Source organism: Dermochelys coriacea, chromosome 3, assembly GCF_009764565.3.
Source record: "Dermochelys coriacea isolate rDerCor1 chromosome 3, rDerCor1.pri.v4, whole genome shotgun sequence".
NCBI classification, from domain to species: Eukaryota; Metazoa; Chordata; order Testudines; family Dermochelyidae; genus Dermochelys; species Dermochelys coriacea.
The window spans coordinates 30,923,361-30,944,160 of NC_050070.1; the positions used below are offsets into that span (position 1 = coordinate 30,923,361).

Sequence of the window (20,800 nt, forward strand, 5' to 3'; positions counted from 1 at the left end):
GCAGGACACGCCCCTGGATTGTTCCCCCGAGATTCCATCCCCTGCGCTTGGGCCCCCTCCCCCTCGCGCCCTTTGTTGCGTTGCCCCGCGCCCACCGGGAACAGGACCGTCTTTCCTGACCCCACCCTCATTTAAAGCGCGGGCGGGTGACCGCATGGGGTGTTTGCAGACTCCGGACAAATGGATAAGGAGGGGCAGAGGGGCTGCCTTGGAGTGCTGTCTCCCCAGAGCTGCTGATCCCCATAGAGCAGTGGTTTTTAACCTTTTTTTCATTTGCAGACCCCTAAAAAAATTGAGTAGCGGTATAGCCCCCTTTAGAAATCTTAGGCATAGTCAGGGGACACCCAGGGGTCCGTGACCCACAAGTTGAAAATCAGGGCCTTGTCACAGACTGCCCCTCTACCACCACCAGGCAGTAGAAGAGCCCAAGAACCACGGAAGAAGCAATTCTACTCCCTTGGTGGAGGGTCCCAAAATCCCAAGTGTCAGCTGTTTAGGAACCAGTGAAGATTAAACCTTTCTGCTATACTCCCATTGGCTCAAATGCCCGAGCAGGGCATTTTACTCGCTCTTCTTTTACTCCCCCTGAGTTAGTGATGTTTTACATCCTGAAACATAATGGTCTTCTGTAAAAATGTAGCCCACCTAATATAATGGATGTTCACATTTTCTATATAAATATATTTCTTGAATCCTCCTAAATTGAATGCCTCAAATATATCTTGTGGCAGTGAGTTCTACCAATTAGTTATGCTCTGTGTAAAGTATTTCCTTTTATAAATGCTATATATCTTACCTTCCCATTGAATGTCCTCTTGTTCAGATATAATTCAAAAGGTAAAACAGGAGAGGCCTATTGACCATCTCTGTGCAATTTATTATTTTGTATCGCTCTATCACATCTTCTCTCATCTACACCTTCTCTTCTGGTGTAGACCAGGTCAAAAGCCCAGATCCTGCAAAGATTTAAACGTGCATAACTTCATCCATGGGAAGAGTCTTAATATGTGTTATATATGTGCTTAAATCTTTGCAGGATCAGGGGCATATGAGAAAAATCTGTACATCTACTGTGAGTTTCATCTCAGATTTTGGTATCACATGGCCAAAATTTGTGTTTAGGATGGAGCTTGGTAGAGTATCGCCATTTATTTTCACACACACACACATACACACTTGGTACTTTTGAGGGAGCATTGACTTTCCTGGAAAACAAATTATGTACGCCACTTGATTTCATACATTTCTTCTTTTGTCAAATGGTCAGGCATGAGAAAAGTAGAAAATTAATTGAAAGAAATAGAGATTTGAAGGAGGTGATTGATGAAGGTATTTTCAGAACAGAGGAAGTGGAAGACTCTTCTAAAGTTAAGAGGGGTAGTATGAGAAAGAAAAAAAGGAGAGTCACAAGTGGGAGGAGAAAACAAAGGAAACAGTCCATAGAGGAGTAGGTAGAAGATGAATTGTAGGAGGGGAGGAAGAACCAACTGCAGAGCCTTGCAGGAAGGTTGAAGAAAAGGAGTTTGAAATTGACAGTCAATAATTAAGATTAATGATAATGTGTTATTAGTAAATGAGCTGATAGCCCCTGAGTGTTATGTGACATTTAGTACAGTGTCAACTCATGCAATAATAACAAGGGAGGAGGTGATTACATATACCTTGTTGGACAAGTTTGAACAGGATGAGCTCTCAGAACAATGACTCTCACTTGCTTCCTCATGGGAATAGACTAGATAACAAGACACCTGCTGCAGCTGCTATGTTGCTTGGCATTGGGAAGTGCATTTTTCCAGACACGTTGTTTTTCTCCCTCTAGAGGAAATTAAAGCAAGTTTTTCAGTCAGTTGCACAACTGTGTAAAACAGCCTAGCCCAAAGCTTCTAAAACGCTAGCTGCTGCTGACCTTTTTCCCCTCTTTTCGTGACACAATACATGATCACACTCAGCTGTATAAAAAAATGAACAGAAGTGTATGCAGCATTGTTTTACATTAAATGCAGGATGCTCTTATTATTTAAACGGCGGCATCACTTTCTTCTCCTTACCCCTCCCCCAACTTGAATGTACTTAGCTCACTATGACTTGCAGAAAATTTAAATAAATAAGCATAGACAGGATGTGGCTTGTCGTGGTTTCCAAATGTGAAAGAAGGGGTGTGTCAGTCCTGCAAGAGTTCCGAATTAATGTAAATGCAGCTAGATTCCAAGAAGAGTTAGAATATATGTGTATGCTTTGGGATTTAGAGGTGTCAGAGTAGCAGCCGTGTTAGTCTGTATTCTCAAAAAGTGTGTATGATAAACCCATTGTTTCATGTTCTCTGTGTGTGTGTATATAAATCTCTACTCTGTTTTTTCCACCAAATGCATCCGATGAAGTGAGCTGTAGCTCACGAAAGCTTATGCTCTAATAAATTTGTTAGTCTCTAAGGTGCCACAAGTACTCCTTTTCTTTTTGGGATTTAGAGTTATTACAAAAACTTGCGTTTTTCTCTATGACAATAAAATCATTTAGGTGTGTTTTTGTCACGAAGGTAAAGAATCTTGGGCCGCTATACTACAGTAAGCAAAACAGTATATGCTGTATGATGATGATTATTGTTTTACAGAAAGTCATAAAAATCTATAGCACTCAAACATCCTCCTGTCAGTGTCAATGGAGTTACAGTAGCGATGAATCTGGCTTATATAATTCAGCAAAGCTCTTAAACACAGGGTCAACTTTAATTAAACTTTAAATGTAGTGAAATTGTGTTTAGTGTCTGTGGACCCAGTTCTGGGAGACACAGAGTGCTCTGAAATGCTATTAATGTCACTGGTACCTAAGCACGGGCTTAAGTGCTTGCCTGAATGGGGGCCACAGGTCTAAGGGCCCAATCCTGTGTTGTGCTATGTGACGACTGTGAAGTGCTCAGGATCTTAAACACCCAGTGAAGTTGATGGGAGCTTAGAGCGCTCAGTACCTCACAGGATTGAGCCCACAACCACAGACCTCTGAAAACAATTTCTTCGCTAATATGGGATGTAGCACTGCTTTAAAGAGAGTGATTCTCAGACTAAGGTCTGTGGGCCAAAGAACACCTTGGTAAATGAGACAAATGTTTTAAGAAACAAGCAAAGGGGACTGCCCAGACACATGGATCCAGGGCCGTCTTTACCCATATGCAAGGTACGCAGCTGTGTAGGACACCAGGAAATTTGGGGCACCAAATTTCCTGGTGCCCTGCGCAGCTGCTTGCTACTCCAGCCCCTGCTCCTCCTCTTCCCCATAGCCTCTACCCCAGCCCCGCCTCTTCGCACCCCTGCTCCATCCCCACTCCACCCCTTCCCCAAAGCCCCTGCCCCTTCCCCAAAGCCCCTGCCCTGCTCCGCTCCCATCCCACTCCTTCCCACTCCGGCTCCACTTCTTCCCCATGGCCTCCGCCCCGCTCCGCCTCTTCCCACCCCTGCTCCACCCCAGCCTCGGCCCCACTCCACCCCTCCCCCAAAGCCCCTGCCCTGCTTCACCCCCACCCCGTCCCTTCCCACCCCTGCTTTGCCCCAGCCCTGCCCCCACTCCCCTGAGGAGTGTAGAAAGGCTGGGCCTGCACTCACTGGCGGCAGGAAGTGCAGAGGCCCAGCCCCAGCTGTGCCACTGGTGAGTGCTGGGAGGTGGTTCCCCCCTGTCCCTTAAGCCAGCCTCGCCCCACCCCCATGGAGGCCTGGGGCCCCAAACCCCCCTCCGTGCGGGGAGCTGTGTTGGGCCCCAGAATAGCTAGGGACAGCCCTGGGTGGATCAATGGAGAGGGAGTCTCTCCCTTACACAGTGGTCTGCTGACTGAGAAAGTTGGGGCTGATGACTTGCTTGTCACAACTCTAAAAAAGATTAATGGTGTCACTAGACAGTAAGCAGGGCATCTTGGTACTTAAACATGTCCCACTAGATTTGGGGAGAAACAGAAGAGTCCTCCCTTTCCACCCCTCTCCAACTGCATGATTTGAGTTTTAACTGACGTCAGATATTTCTGTGTTTTTAGCTCTTCCCTGTCCCCAACCTCAGTGATTCCAGAAATCTCCAAACAAGTAACGTTATCACACTAGGAACTAGCATAAAATATACAGCCTCTCTCCATAATACTATCTACTGCCACCTCCGTAATGCACAGAAGCTCCAATCCACCCCATTATCTTCTAGGAAGGAACTTGCAGTAGACCTAGCACCACTAACAATAGCTCAGAAATCATCAGTCTCTGCTGCAACCAAAGTGGTCTGCACTCCTCCCAAACACCCAGGGGCTTAAGCCCAGGGGTTTTAATGAGTCCTGGAGGCCAGCCCTGGCAGCTGTGAGGATAATAAATGGTTTAATTGTAGTGATGTTCAGCAATCAGTTTGCTATACTTTAAAATCAATGGCACGTGATTATGTTGGATCATATTAAAGAAGTTTGTATTAAAATCACAAATGAGTTTGATTCCCCATAGTTTAAATTCCAGGGTATTGCTAATTAAGAGGTCTCTTGGTTTCTGGTACTGTTTCTCTCCCTCTCTGTGTGAAACTTGCAAGCTGCTAATTGTGTTAGTACATTCTAAGACAGAGTCTGTTCTCAAAGCAATTCTTTGTAACAACAACTACTCACACAGAGAGAGACTCAAAGCAATACTCTGTAACAACAGAAACAGCACCCAGAGACTCCCTGCCCTTTTGTTGTATTCATCTTGCTTTGTTAATAATTGTGATTAAAATAGAGATAGAGGATATATGTGGATGGATGCTTGGTGTGGATAATAACTGAATGATCAGGGAGGTACCAGCCTAAGAATCTAGTGTCCATCGGCTGAAGAAGGCATCAAGTGGAAATAACCAGAGGACCCCCGGAGGACAGACTGGAATCCACCCAACAGCCTCAAGAATGGGAGAACCAAAGAACAAGATAACATCTGGCAGCACGGAGCCGTCAGGAATGTGCCATTTGCTGATTGATTCAGCAACAGCATGATGAAGCAATTCCCACAGATTGGCGTAGGAAGAAATTCCTATAAAAGTGGACTCTAGAAAGTGAGAACTTTGGGGTCTGATTCTGCAAACCAACTTCCAGGAGCATCAGATGAGCATCTGACAAGGCCCTGCTCCCTCCTCATGTCCAGGCCACCTAGCCAGTGGCTTGGCATGCGCAACTCTAAGGCTGGTAACTATGATAACAACCTTGCAGAACCTGTGTGCGTGTGTGTATGAATGAATGTGTGAATAAATATGAAATTGAATGGAATGTTATAGCTAGAACTAACTGCTCACTATGATTCTTTCGGTATTCACAATAAATGTGGCATTTTGCCTTTTCCCCTTTAATAAGATCCTGCTGGTTTTTATTTTATTGGTATACAATCAGGCCCTACATTGTCTCACTATCTCTGCAAGAAAAAAGGTCTTAGAAATGTAGGGTTGCTCTACATAGGGAATTTTATCAGTATAGTTAAACTGTTCTAGTTATGTTGGTATAACTCCCCTGTGGACACACTTTCTGTAAGAAGAGTTCCTTTTTCCAGGTTAGCTTATGAGAAAAAAAAAAACTTCTTGTAGAATAAGAGTATCTACACAGGGAGTTATACCAATATAACTAGAGCAGTTTAACTATTCCAGCACATTTTCACATGTAGACTAGCTCTTATTTAAGAAAGAAAAGGCTGAAATTCTCCATTACTTCTGTAGGTCTCTAAAGCCAAGTCTACACTACACACTTCTATATAACTACGTCGCCCTGGGGGTGTGAAAAATCCACACCCCTGCGTGACGTAGTTATACCGACCTTAACTCCCCCTGTAGACAGTGTTATGTCCATGGGAGAGCTTCTCCCACCAACATAGATATCGCCTCTCACAGAGACGGAGTTATTAAGCCGATGGGAGAGCACTCTCCTGTCAGCATAGAGCATCTTTACCAGAAGCACCAACAGCTGCTGCTGCGCTGATGCAAGTTTTTAGGCTACATCTATACAGGAAACTTTAAAGTGCTGCTGTGGCAGTGCTCCCATGGCAGCGCTTTGAAGTGTGAGTGTGGTCACGCGCGAGTGCTGGGGGAGAGCTCTCCCAGTGCTCCTGGTAATCCACCCCCACGAGGGGAATAGCTCCAAGCACTGGGAGCGCGGCTCCCAGCACTCGGAGCCTGCCCACACTAGTGCGTTAAAGCTCTCAAAGCTGCTGCACTTGGGGGGGGGTGATTTTTCACACTCCTGAGCCAGCAAGTTAAAGCGCTATAAAATGTAAGTGTAGACAAGCCCTTAGTGTAGACCTACCCTAAGACAAAGGTGACTCGGTAATCCTGGACTTCGTAAGCTTCAAAGTCTGTTGCAAGATGCCTTATCTTTACGGGGGGAAAAAGGCATGTTCTTAACTTATGACCTGGCAAATGAACCTTTACTTACAATCCACCTATTGTGTTTTAGTTAATAATAGGTGTCAGTTTTGTTCTGAACCTACCTATGTTGAGCTATTGGGCAATGGCTCTCATTCAGAGGGCAAGCAATTTGAGAAAGCAGTTCTTGCTGCGTGGGAGACACAGATGAGAGCAAATTTCACAGATATGTTTTTTTCCCTGTTTTACTGTAAATTCACTGCTGAATGTATGGGGTCATTGGTTGTATATGTATATTTACAGTTAACAAGTCAAATAGTTAAATTAGGTGTGGCTGCTTTTTTTCAGTCTGATTCTCAGATGATTTATCACTAGCTGATGATGGGCATTTGTTTCAGTTTCTTTTTTGCTTGATTCTGGAAAGGAGATTTGCATACATGCCCCCAGCTAGCATAAACCAATCAGTGCCTCAACATAATTAAACATTTTATTAAAGCTAATGTTGAAAAAATTATATAATACATAGGTTGGGAAAAGAGTGTCTGTACATCTGTGTATAGTACTAAGATTATCCACAAATATAAAGTTAGTTTTTAAAAGTCATATGATACATAGAGTACATAATCAGCCATAATCCAAATTTAGGTGAATATATTTAACAATATAGTTTAGATATTAGAATCTGAATACTCGGGTACATCACTCATGAAAAGTTGTACAGAGATTTGGTTGTGGAAAGCAAAATACGTCAATGAGTGGAGATTGTTCCTCAATAATTGAAAATTAGGTAGGTTGTTCATTTAGAAAATACAATCCATGAGGAAAGTATTTCAGTTACTTTCCTGACTGTTCTTCTCATCCGAACTCCAGCTCATCCCTCCTGGTATTGCCAATGTCCGGTGATGTGTTCTATGTAGATGTCCCTCGACCCCCTGATGGCGTCAGACACCATGAGTTGCCGCATCAGCTGAGTGTAGCGTTGACCGATTCTGCATTCTCTCAGCACTTGCTCATTACTGGGGTCCCATGCGCCTAAGGCTCCAATGATCAGTGCGTGTTTCTGGACCTGATAACCCTTAGCTCTCGAGGTTTCAGCCAGAGAGGCATATTTCTCTACTTTTCGAACTCGGGCATCATGGAAGGCCGGGATCCTGTTTTCGAACGGCACTGTGATATCCACCATGATGATCTTCTTCCGGTCCTCGTTAGTGATGATGATGTCCAGTTGCTGTTGGTTCTGGGGATGGCGGAATTTACGGCAACCTTCTCTACAGGTGGCGGGATGGCTCTGGCCAGGCGATGGCTTTGTGTCAAAGCTGCCAAGCTCTTGATTGGGGCTTGCAGCTACACAGGACGTGGGGTAGTGTCTTGTTGGCATAGCCACACTTCCTGCATCACTTGTCCCAATTCCCATGGCAGACGCTCCATTCAGTGGGACGCAATTGAGCCGGGCCCAGTGGATGAACTTCCAGTCGGCAAATCGGGTGAAGCTTGCCCCGGGGAGGAAGAGGTTGCTGGCGTCCCACTTGCATGTCACCTCACCCTGGTCTGGCTTCCTTCTCAGGTTTTCCATGTATTGGCAGTGGATGGCATCCTTCAGGGTCCTTTCCAGCATGGTTCTAGCTCTCGGAGTGATGATAGTGTGATCTGTTTTCTTCACCTGTGACACCAGAACTCCCAGCTCCTGGCGTTTACTACACAAATGCCATTCATGTACTGAAGCTGATGTATATGTGATTCACCATAGGCCATGTGATGTTATTGACATGAACTGTGACCATATAGATCATTGTTGCAACCAGGGTCCTATGGCTGTCCCAGGTCTTGTACAGAGGAGGTCAAGTAGGGTGTCTATGGAAAGGTTGTAATTTGCTGATTATGATTATGCTGTCTGTATGTGTGTTTCGTTTTTGTATTTGAAGTTATGAATATTGGCTATGTACTTGTATCTCAATGTGTTTGATTCTAAGTAGCTTCAGTGAAGCATTTGGTCAGCTTCTTGAGAAAGGACTGTTCTCAGTAAGTGCCCAATCAGGAAACACTTAACTGACAATGGACTTTGGGAGATGCCAATCCACATCTGAGCCTTCCTGGGAACATTCAAACTAACATGTAAACAATGGCATTAGCCTGCAAAAGCTGATTCATTCATAGACATGTGACTTGCCCAGGTGGCTACAAAATTCATCTTGTTGCTGTGACTTTGCACAGAGGAACAAAAGGGCTTCCTTTTTCCTCACCCACAAGAGAGAGAATATAAAAGGCCCTGGAAGTCTCTCCATTTTGTCTTCAGCTGGCTTAAGAGATAGCCTCTCCACCCCCAAGAGATGCCTGAAAGAAACTGGAACAAAGGACAGTAACTACGAGGGTGTGAGTGATTGCTGGACCCAGAGTAGGAAGGAGTCCAGTCTGTGAAAGAAGCTTATTGGAACATTTCTGGGGGTGAGATTTCATCTGTATTCAGTTTCCTACTGTATTAGGCTTAGACTTGCGAGTTTTGTTTAATTTTGCTTGCTAACTTACTTTGTTCTGTCTGTTATTACTTGGAACCACTTAAATCCTACTTTTGATACTTAATAAAAATCACTTTTGCTTATTAATTGACCCAGAGTAAGTAATTAACACCTGGGGGAGTAAACAGCTGTGCATATCTTTCTATCACTGTTATAGAGGGCAGAGTTTATCCTGTATAAGCTTTATACAGAGTAAAACGGATTTATTTGGGGTTTAGACCCCATTGGGAACTGGCTATCTGGGTGTTGGAGACAGGAGTACCTGCTAAGTGGTTTTCAGTTAAAGCCTGCAGCTTTGGGGGACGTGGTTCAGACCTGGGTTTGTGTTTGCAGCAGGCTAGCGTGTCTGGCTCAGCAAGACAGGGTTCTGAAGTCCCAAGCTGGCATGGAAAATGGGCCCAGAGGTAGCCTCAGCACATCAGGTGGCAGTCCCAAGGGGGTTTCTGTGACCCCACCCATCACAGGCCAAATCCTGCAAATCTCACTTAGAACTGGACTTTAAAGGTGCTGAGCATCCTCAATTCCTATCAACTTCTGTTGTAGTTGAGAATGCCTCACACCACACGGGAATCATTCCACACCTTCAGGCCTTATGCAGGCCTTTCATTGACTTTAATGAGAATTTTGCATGTGTAGTAATTCCAGGATTTGGCTCCCCATTTTCATTAGTAATTGCTGAGAGATGGAGATCTGTCTGACTTTCACTGCAATGTTTCTTACCTGAGACAGAACTCCATACAAAATAAATTACAAGGCCTCTGTAGTGACTGTTTTGGCAGGAGTGCAGTCATGTTGTTTAAATTAGCAATGATTTGTTTTAATAAACCTCAGCTGAGAAATCTAAGCCGGAACAAAACATTCTATATTAACTAGATTTGAGGTTGATATTGTGTTTAGAAGTGTGGCCCATTAATACATTAAATCAAATCCTTTCTCATTAGCAATTCTATAACCTGATTACTGGAAGACAAAGTGTGAGACTCTCAGTAGTTAATGAACAGCTACTGAAATAATCTTTGTCAGCAAACAGACAGACCCTTACAAACACTCCGGGGGTGGAGTGGGGTGTTTTTTGTTTTTTTGTTGTGTTGTTTTGTTTGTTTAGACATGGCTTCCACCTATTTAGCTTCCTTAACGGCCAGCTAAAATTGTTAGTGCAGAGCCCTTTCTGATGGCATAGTGTCAAGTTTTTATCCCTGTTCCTCACTGTAAATGTAGTTTCACTCTGCTGCAGTCCATGGAGCTGCTCATGTAAATTGGGAATTTGGACAATGGGTAGTTCAGGACTGATCCCATACTGAAGGCAATGCAAATTTTACTGGTGTGGGATCAGGCCCTTTATGGTAGCGAACTAAAGTTCTTAAATAAAAGTTAAATAGTCATATGATTTAAAATACAGACTCTTAACCTGATGATTTTTCTCTCCATAACATAATTTGTATTGGTTGACTGCTATTTAGTGAGTGCACAATCAGAATTGGATCCAACGGAGCCCTTTGGGTTGAATCCAAAGGCACCCGTTACCCTGCATCCTCTGGTGGCCAGTGAGACTGGTGGGGCTGGAATGTCCCGTAGTTGACTCAGGCAGTTAAAAGGCAGAGCTCATGTTCTCTCCTATCTCCCTACTTTTGGAGACAGTGAATAAATCAGAAGCTAAATGGTATTTGCAAACTGACCAGTTAAGCTTGATGTAAGGACTCTAGGCATCCTGTTGGAAGTGTAGCTCACAGCCTGATTGTGCCTTGGGATACCAGCTTCTCCTCAACTGGGTTGACAGCAGTTTTTCCCAGTTGATGTGGTGATGTATGGGCCTCATCCCCACTCCCACTTCCTCCTTCTGTCACCATAATGGTTTGCTGGCCTCATGCGCTATTGGGCCATTTTTGCGTGACAAATGTCACTAGCCGTCTCTTGATTTACTAGCTCCATGCTTCCTCCAGCTCTAGCATTCCTTATACAACACTCCCAGTATTCAGCTCCCCCCACCCCCAGCATCTCGTTTTTGATGGCTTCATCTCCTTTCAACAGCCCCCAAACCATTTCAGCTTCAAGTTCCCCATAATACGAGTCCCAGCTTGCTCCCTCCTTTTTGTCTCATGGATAGGGCCCTATTAAATTCACGGACTGGGAAATCTGTCTGTTGTAGTGGGGTTGTGGTAGTGCTGCCCTTACTTCTGTGCTGCTACTGGCAGCGGTGCTGCCTTCAGAGTAGGTGCCCGGCCAGCAGCTGCTGCTCTCCAGCTCATCCAAGAGCTGTTTAAGAGGTGACTTGGTCGCAACCCAGCCCTACATGAAGAAGAGATTTCTGATCATAGATGGCTTTTGAATATAACAGAAAAAGGCCTAATGAGATCAAATGGTTGGAAATTGAAGCTAGACAAATTCAAACTTGAAATAAGGTTCAGATTTTTAACAGCAGGGGCAACTGACCATTGGAACAATTTACTTAGAGACATGGTGAATTCTCCATCAGCTGAAGTCTTTAAATCAAGACTGGATCTCTTTCTACAAGATATGCTCTAGCTCAAGCAGATGTTATGAGTTTGACGCAGAAAGTAGTGTGTGATGTTTTATGTTATCCAGACTGGATAACCACAATGATCCCCTCTGACCTAAATATCTATGACTCATTCTCACCACTGTCCAACCACTCACTTAGCAGTTGCCTACAGGCCCAAGAGCTCCCACAGAGGGTGTTCAGTTTCTGCCAGCTGTGGCCATTCCTGCCCCATGACAGCCCCAGAAAATAAAAAGCACCAAAAAAAATTGCAAAATAATGTTTTAATTACATTTTGGTAAAAAACAAACAAAAAAACAAAAAAAAACCACTATTTTTAGTGTCTCACACAGATTCACATGAAAAAATCAAAGAATAAAAGGCAATCAGCTGACACACAATGTATTTGCTTCATTGGAGATAGTCACTGCTGTGGTTTGCTCTTCCAATTTAGAATAACGCCTGTTTTTTCAGTCCAGACTGAGGTAGCTAATATTCTTCCAGGTCCAGCTCCTTTATGCACAGGGATATCCATTAGTCAGAGCTGTCTATCCTGGATGAAAATGATCCATAAAGGTTTGTGTCATTGGCATATTCCTGATGTAGCTATCTGTGTTGACACACACTGTCAATACTAATGTTGTTTATTTTCTTACTTCTGTACTAACGTCTTAGAATAACGCAATTGAAAGAATAATAAAAGCCAATTCTTGTCAGTGCAGTTCACTTTCACTTCTATTTCTAGTCAGTGTCATGGTATTCTTCTTCCCTGGCAGAGTCCTGTTTGCATCAGCAGCAGAAGGTTAGATGAGACCTAAACCGAATTTATTGACAAAAATATAAAAGCAGTTATATTTATATTAGGGTCTGCGAAATCTCTCTCATTACAAAGTCTACATTCTGGGTGTAAAGCTAGTTGCAGAGCATGGATGACCCGAAGGTGAAAAGTTACAATACATCCTGTACAGGAAACTAGTCCAGTCATGCCCTGCATGCAGCATCCTTGGCTTTTGCAACATTATTTGAACCAATATCACAGGCATGAAAATCAAAATTCTGGCTGAAGGTTACTTAGATGCTATGATAAGCTTCACATGCACATGGTGAGTATGCTTCAGGCATCTATTTTCCAGAGGCTTAATAGTAAAAGTCATATTCATTCTTTGTTAATATATGATAATGAATTGGCTAGTGTGTATATGTTCAATTGTCCTCTAGAGCAGAGGTTCTCAAACTGTGGTCCGTGGACCACCAGTGCTCCACGAGCTCCATTCATGGATAGTTCCCTCTAAGGTGCGCGCCTGGGCGGCCACACACAATAGAACGAAGGGCCACCCACCTAATTAGTGGAGCCGCGCAGCGGAGTTGCTGTGATATTCTGAGTGGTCGTAGGGTGAAATAGTGGTCATGGTGAAGTTTTTAGGTGGCCTTTAATTTGCTGTACTACTTGAATGCAGTATATCACCTACCTGGTCTTCTGCAACGGTTGCTCTCACCTCAGTTGTCCATTCCTCCTTTCTAACAGATCTGATTTTTCCTCTGTAATGATTCCAACTATCTATTTCTGCCCCTGCAATGTTTTCACATGAATTTGAAAGCAAACAATAGCTTGGTTCAATTGGCACTTTCTCTTTGTATCCTTCCTCTCCCCTATTGACCACATCAACCCTAGTACAAGGTATTTGCTCTTTACATGCCATAAGCAACTTGCTTGACAAGAAAGTCTTCCAGGGTTCAACATTTCCCGAGGCTGTGATCAAAAATTATCAGAACTCCCCGGTCTTCAATCATCTGCTCTCAGCTGGGCTCAGTAGAATCCAAGGCAGAACAAGGCTAATGAGCAGAAACGTTGAGTTCAAAACAGCACAGTGCAAGGGAGAAGGGGGAGACAGAGGCCAGAGAATCTTTGCTGTTTAGGTTTTATAATCCTAGCATCCTTATTAGCATACCTCAGTTTGATCCCTCCCAGTGTAATTGAATGCATGCTTACCCAGTCACGTAGATACCATAACACGAACACACACAAATCTAGCACTCCCTCACTCCCCTCCTTCCTGTCAAGGGTTGGACTCAGAAGTCTCATTATCCAAACAACTCGACATCATATGAGTAAGCAGATGAAAGGAACTGGTCATAATGATCATATATTGTGCACTCTCTCAGAAGACCAGGCAAGCTGAGCAGAAACACTGATCAAATATCTCCAGTGCACCTTATGTATAACTGGCAATTTCCTGGGGTAGCTCTACACAGGTATTCTGGGGTTCTATGTGTGAAATTATAAATGTCTTTGCATGTTTGTGTCTGTTACTTCCTGGTCAAATTGCTCATTATTCCAAGGAAAAAGCTGGATTTTCTAAATGTACATTCAATTGTTTTTAAAGCCCACAGCCCTGGTTGGAAGAGGGTGCAGAGGTCCAGCCATCCGCAGCAGTGGCAAGAAGCAGATTGTCAGGATGTCTTCTGTGGTACTGGGGGAAAATGTGCTTAGTTCCTTCCCCTATTTTTCATCTCGTAACATCCTTACAACACCAGCTAGTAGGAGAGGGGGAGGGCATGGCAGGGTCTAGTCCCTGGTGTTTCTAGTGTGCATAATGCCAATCAGTGCTATCACTCCTTGCACCTTGTGCACAAGGAGTGCAAAAACAGGATTCTGGCCTTTTCCTGAGCAAGTGCACCAGCCGGGGGATGGAGAAGGAAAGGGCTCCAACATAGGGGCAGTTAGAACCAAGCCTTCCATTTAGCTTTTAGATTCCTGCTTCAGTGCTTTCTAGTGTGCTCACCAACACCAGTAATTAGGATGTTGCAGGCCAAGATCAGCCCTCGTAGTCACATTGTCTTTGGGTTCTTCCCTCAGTTGCAGCGGTGTGCAATGCAGATGCATGGGTGTAACTAATGGCAGCGTTTGGCCCTGCAATTGGAAATTGGGGGTCAATGGGAAGACTCCCATTGACTTCTGTGGGCTTTTGGACTAGGCCCTTGAGTAATTCCACGGATGATGCACACATTGGAATAGAACCCAGCTCTTCCTCTCTGAGCCCTGGAGAATCAGCCAAGAGGAATGAAGAGCAGTGAAATCTTATTTCTGTCAATAAAGTCAGCAGCTATAACTCGACCACATCCAGGAAGTGTCATATCTACAATCACTTCTCTGATAGTAACCTCTCTTTTAAAACAGTTTTGCCATGTACAGTCACCAGAAGGGGCTCTCTGGCTTTAGATCCTGATCAGACACCATGCATGCCAGGGTTTGGCTGACTTTTACACAGTGCAAATTATTGAGTAGGAGTTTGTAGGGTTTTTAGTAAGGGCCATGCCCAGTCGTGCAGAGCTCTTGCACTGAGCACAAAGAGGAGACAAGGCTGATGCTGACAAACTTGTTGTCATTCTTTAGGAGGAGAAAAAGCAGTATTGCTATTTTGCTCAGATTCACCAGGGCAGTAATTCAGGAATCCCGTTACCTTTCAGGATCAGAAGAGGTAGGTTAAGACTAAAATGGTCCCAGCTAGTTCAGGCAGCTGGGGTGCAGCACTGGCAAAAGGCTAGTGAATAAAACCAACCCTCTCCCGATCTTATTTCAATAATTTGCACTGATTTCAAAGCACTTTACAAAGGAGGTCAAATACTATTATTTCCATGGGGGAAACTGAGACAGAGATCAATAACTTTCCCAAAGCCACAGACTAAGTCAGACTTAGGAATAGAAACCAGGTCTCCTAAGTCCCACACCAAGTCCCTACAGTCCTGCCTGGATGGGCAAAAAGGTTCTAAGTTTCAGTTGTGTTAGCTGAATCAAGTCAAGTCAACATGAATGAAAGATTTAAGGCATAGGCTAAACTGCATTTGAAACCATATTAACTGCTGACATTTACCCTTTATAGACATTAGCTTTGTTCCATTCCTCTGGAACGTCTCCAGGTTTCCAAGATTTGTTTAAAATAGCATTCATGCTTCAGAGCTTCTCAGCAAATTCTTTTTACACTCCAGGGTGGCAAGTTATCCACTTCTGCTGATTTTAAAAGATTTGTTTTAATACAGGTAGTTGCTATTTAACATCATCCCTAGTTACTGATGGAATGGGAACTATTTCATTGTCAGATCTGAAGACATTATACTATGTCTTTCCAAATACAGAAAAAAGAAATGCTTATTGAATACTTTTGCCTTTTCTGCATCATGACGGACCATTTTACCATTCTCTCTTAGTACTGGCCCAGTACCATTGCTAGGATTTGTTTGTTTGTTCCTGATATATGTAAAGAATTCTTTCTTATTGTCCTTAACCGTACTAGACATACATTTTTTTTTACACTGATACCTTTAGCTTCCCTATCAGTCATTGGTATTTCCCAGCACCTCTTTGTACTCATAGCTATAAGCTTGGTATTTTCCCATTTGTTAGAGAGACAAGGTGGGTGAGGTAATATTTTTTATTGGTTTCAGAGTAGCAGCCGTGTTAGTCTGTATTCACAAAAAGAAAAGGAGTACTTATGGCACCTTAGAGACTAACAAATTTATTTGAGCATAAATTTGTTAGTCTCTAAGGTGCCACAAGTACTCCTTTTATTTTTTATTGGACCAACTTCTGTTGGTGAGAGAGACAAGCTCTCAAGCCACACAGCGCTCTTCTTCAGGTCTGGGAAAGGTACTGAGGCCTGGTTTACACTAGAAAATTGTCAATTTAACTACGTCACTCCGGGGCGTGTAAAATCCACAACCCTGAGTGGCATAGTTAAGCCAACCTAACCCACAGTGTAGGCAGTGCTAGGTTGACAAAAGAATTCTTCTGTTAATCTACCTACTGTCTCTCAGGGAAGTGGATTACCTACAGCACCCGGGGGACCCCTTCTATTGGCGTAGGTAGTGTCTACACAGAAGTGCTTCAGCCGTGGTGCAGCTGTAGCATTTCAAATGTAGCCCACAGAGTGTCACAGCTAATACAAGGTGGAACTGATTGTTTAGCATAGGTAATTAACACATAGTGTAAGGGACCATTCAAGGTGAAAGTGGCCACCACTGCAGTCATAGGACCTCTGCAGTCATTGGACAAAAACACCTTTGCAGTCATATGGGAGGTTAATGGGTAACAGATTGTTGCAACAAGCCATAAATGCAGGATTTTTATGAAGACGTGAGTTTTAGTGTCTAGCAGAGTTATGAATTTAAGCTCCCAGGCTCATCTTTTGGAGGTGTTGTGCAGGTTTCAAGGATGGAGACTGAGTGGTCAGATATGGAACAATCTTTGTTCTGTGAAAAGAGCTTGCCCACAGGTGTTGTGGTGTTTTTGTCTTTTATCATTTTTCTGTGTGAGTTCATTCAAGAGCATAGTGATTGTCTGGTTTCACCCATATAGTTGTTATCGGGGCATTCAGTGCACTGGATGAGGTACACCACACGTTGTGATAAGCATGTGTAAGTAACCCTTTTGCCAGGTGGAGTCAGCATTAACAAAGGGCAGGTTCAATATCTCGGGGCTCCTCTTAACAATACAAAACAGAACCAGCTCAGCCCCCAACTCAGTAATCTGGGAAAACTAAACACCAGCCCTGGGCATAGCTAATAGGCAATACTTCCCCTCTTACAAGCATTGAGTCTATGAGTAACAAAAGAGAAGGCTTAATAAAAGGGAAAGGGAACCAAGCATTAGTTTGGGAAAACATTCCAAACACATTCAAAAGCATGCACCATAAGCAAAACCTAACCCCACTGTATGTTAAGCAGTGTCCTTTGCCTCAGTTTCCCACCTTGGAGTGGGAAAGTCCAACAAATGAATGTCCCTCTAGCACATCGCTCCCTCTGCTGCACCCCACTCACAGTTGGCGGTCCTTGGGTAGTGAAGTTCAGAGATGTGTTTGCAGGGGTTCACCACCCACCCCAGAAAAGGGGGAGGGGGCATCAAGCAATGTCTCTGTGCTCACTGTGCACCTCTGCAACTGGATGTTTGCTGCTACCACTTTGCTGTGCCACTGCCTGCTGCATGCTGCCACCACTGAATGCTCACTGCCACTTCTGCAATGCCGGGTTCTAAGTTTCTACCCCTTCACCCTGGTCTTTAGTGATTGCAGCTCTTAGTGAGTTTGCTGGGTAGCAGAGAATCTCACTATCAGAACAACCTCTGCATTGTCTTTCCTTTCACCACAACACCAAGTCAAAGGCATAATCCCAAAACCTTTTTATCAGTGATGGCTTTCAGTTGAATCTAATTACTCTGCCTATACACACTGGAAAGGGAAAGGTCAAATAACATCTAGAACTCTTTTAGTAGCATTCCCACCACCAGCTACAAACATCACATACTCACAGGGATTTGGCATCCCTTCCCCCTGCTTAGCAAGTGATGTTCAATTTAGGGTGACCTCAATCAGGACAGATTAAGTACAGTTCTGCTGCCCTTTAACTCGTTCAATAAGGATAACAACATGTCATTACCCCCACACTCAATAACTACAGTGATTTGTAACCCAACACCAGCCTAAAGTGATCATTTTGGAAAAGCAGCTTCATCATGCTGTATACCTAGGCAGAGTGGGCATGTCTGTGTAAACAAGTCTGTTTCTGAAGTCTTTTCCCCCAGCTCATCACTAGATGTCAGGAGAGAGCTCATTCACACCCTGCTTACATCTAGGACCCAGGCATCTTGAAAGGTGTGTTGTGGGGGTATTGATCATTGTCTCAGTGGCTGCAGGTTTTGCATTTGTTGTTCTGGCAGGGTCTGGTGCTGCATTCATTTGATGTATCCTGGTAGAGTACTTCTTGGGCATTGGGGGAACGCAGTGAGAGACACTCTGGTAGAACAAAGCAGCTCAGTCTGCAGTTGTGTGCAATATGAACATGTTGTAAAAGAAACAGCAATACTTTAACTGGTAGCTCTAGTAAGTCATTACATGCAAGGAGTGCAACGAACTCTGGAACCTAATGGTGTGTTTGGTAACACTGCCACCTGGTGGAGAAGAAACAGTTGAATTAAAGTGGATAGAAGCCAGTGCTTGCATCATAAATGGTGTAAAAATAAAGTGCTCTGTTTTCACAGTAGCTCCCTTCACTCCCCTTCTCAGTAGTGTACTCTGGTGTAGCCATGTCCCTGCACCCCGCCTGGCCAAGGGTAAGAACAACAGATCCAGTTTAAAGTTTCTAATTCTGACAAGCTGTCTCATGCAAGGTAATAATGATTTTTTTTTGGTTAACCCCCATTATCTAGAGAGTCTTATGAGATGCCACACAATTACAAAGTTCACAAGGCACATCAGTCACCAGATCAGAGTTCTTTCCCCTTCCAAAAGAAAATGCACCCTCCCACTCTGATTTGTATCTATCCTTGATCCTCCACACCTTTGTAACCTCTCAGCTAGGCTGTTAGAACAGGCTTTAGCTGAGCACCTAGCAGAAGCCACCCTGAAGCACCCAGAATGCAGCCACCTACATAAAAACATAAGAACTTAAGATAGGCCATACTGGGTCAGACCAAAGGTCCATCTAGCCCAGTAGCCTGTCTTCTGACAGTGGCCAATGCCAGGTGCCCCAGAGGGAATGAACAGAACAGGTAATCATCAAGTGATCCATCCCCTGTCGCCTATTCCAAGCTTCTGGAAAATAAAGGCTAGGGACACCATCCCTGCCCATTCTGGCTAATAGCCACTGATGGACGTATCCTCCATGAATTTAATCTAGTTCTTTTTTGAACCCTATTATAGCCTTGGCCTTCACAACATCCTCTGGCAAGGAGTTCCACAGGTTGGTAGGGCAAAGTGAACACATCACACCTGTTCTCTGCTCACTGCACTGACTGGCTGGATAAGATTTGTGTTACCTGATACCTTACATGAATCCCTAGAATGTACAGATCCAGACAACATTAAGAACCCCCAGATCTGACCCACCCTACGATCTATTATTCATTATTATTCATTATTCTAGAATGAGAGCCAGCTCTTCAGTTGATATAAGTCCGTATTGCACTATAAATGGTAACTCACTGAATTATACCATCTGAGGCCCTTGATTTTCCATATATGAATCCTGTAGAGGGAAGTGGGAAAGCACTCTCAATAGTGGGCTTGCACCTTCCCAGGCCATGCTCTGGGGGAATTTGATTGAGCACAAACCAAGCCACATTTAGAAATGACTGCAAGACAAACACTTCTTTTCCCAGGCCTTCCCAACTGCTTAAATCCTGATTTCCTAGCTGACAGGTAAAGCTTCAGGCAGCAAGGGATCGTGGTATTTGTTCTCTCCTATCGAGATCTTGAATGCCTCAAGTTAGGCCCGGTAATACACTTGTACTACGATGATAGCCCCCAAAGGGTAGCAGAAATGAAATGGTAATGTTGGCTATATAGGCTAGTAGTTGCTTACTGCTGTTACAATCTATCACATTTTTATATATTACGTCTTCTTCTGTCGTAATGCATCCGATGAAGTGAGCTGTAGCTCACGAAAGCTTATGCTCTAATAAATTTGTTAGTCTCTAAGGTGCCACAAGTACTCCTTTTCTTTTTGCGAATACAGACTAACACGGCTGCGACTCTGAAACCTGTACTTACTATGTGAGGCCCTGATTCAGCAGGACATATAAGCACATGTTTAAATCCCATTGACTTCAATTGACTTCACTGGGATTTAAGCACATGCTTAAAATTAAGAATGTGCTTAAGTGCTTTGCTGAATAGGATTGGATTTGAGAATATGCTTAAATGCTGTGTTGAATTGGAACCTAAAAAGTCACTGTGTGTGTACATTAATCAAATTTGCTATATTTGTGTAGGGTTTCAATCTTGCCAAAGAGGATTTAGGCCAGGTTATAGGGGGAAGGCTACATAATTTCTGTTTGTAAACCAGTGTTCCCAAACACAGAGCCTCGTGATGATTCCCAGACAGTAAAAAAAGGATTCTTGTATGAGTTGCAAGTTGTAAATCTCTTCATATTCTATACAGTGGGGCCCTAAGCCATGACTGGGGCTCCTAAGAGCTACAGTAACAATAAAATAATAATATTAGAAGAAACTCCAGTAGGTAGAAAGGAACAGAAAACAAAACCAGACGTGAAGTATTTCAGCCTCAGTGATCTTCATCTGCAATCATTAACCAGTGCTCTCCAAGTCCATTTCATGTGTTCTTGAAGTTCAATCCAGTGTTACCAGGGTCACCTCCCAGTGGCAACATCACCACTGCCATTAAGCGTCTGTAATTTAACTAGAGACTGAAGAAACTTTACAGCTTTCAATGGACACAAAAATCACATCTTCCTGATGGGGCTTGGAATGCAGTTCTGTTTGTGAATTTTGTTTCCTGCTGGATTTGGGTCAAGTACTTTTACAGCCTGATCCTGAGAGGCAGCAGACGTATCATAGATGGCTTGGTAGAATTCAACTGTTATTTTTTCATAATTTTGACGGATAATATCAATGTTTATTTTTAAGCATATTTCTCTATTTTTATTTATTTAAATGTTCACAGTTGTGGGATG

The 20,800-nt window shown here is 43.6% G+C and overlaps 1 long non-coding RNA gene across 2 annotated transcripts; it reads right to left on the bottom strand.

The window, feature by feature from the left end:
- Window positions 1–9: 9 nt before the first annotated feature.
- LOC122459222 lies at window positions 10–17,524 on the bottom strand. 2 transcript variants are annotated; one of them, XR_006279756.1, is made up of 3 exons: window positions 17,082–17,524; window positions 1,662–1,815; window positions 10–956 (listed from the first exon to the last, which is right to left on the bottom strand). It is a non-coding gene; the product is annotated as an uncharacterized LOC122459222 (long non-coding RNA). The 2 variants fall into 2 exon arrangements; XR_006279757.1 differs by lacking the exon at window positions 17,082–17,524 and adding an exon at window positions 1,907–2,064.
- Window positions 17,525–20,800: the final 3,276 nt, after the last annotated feature.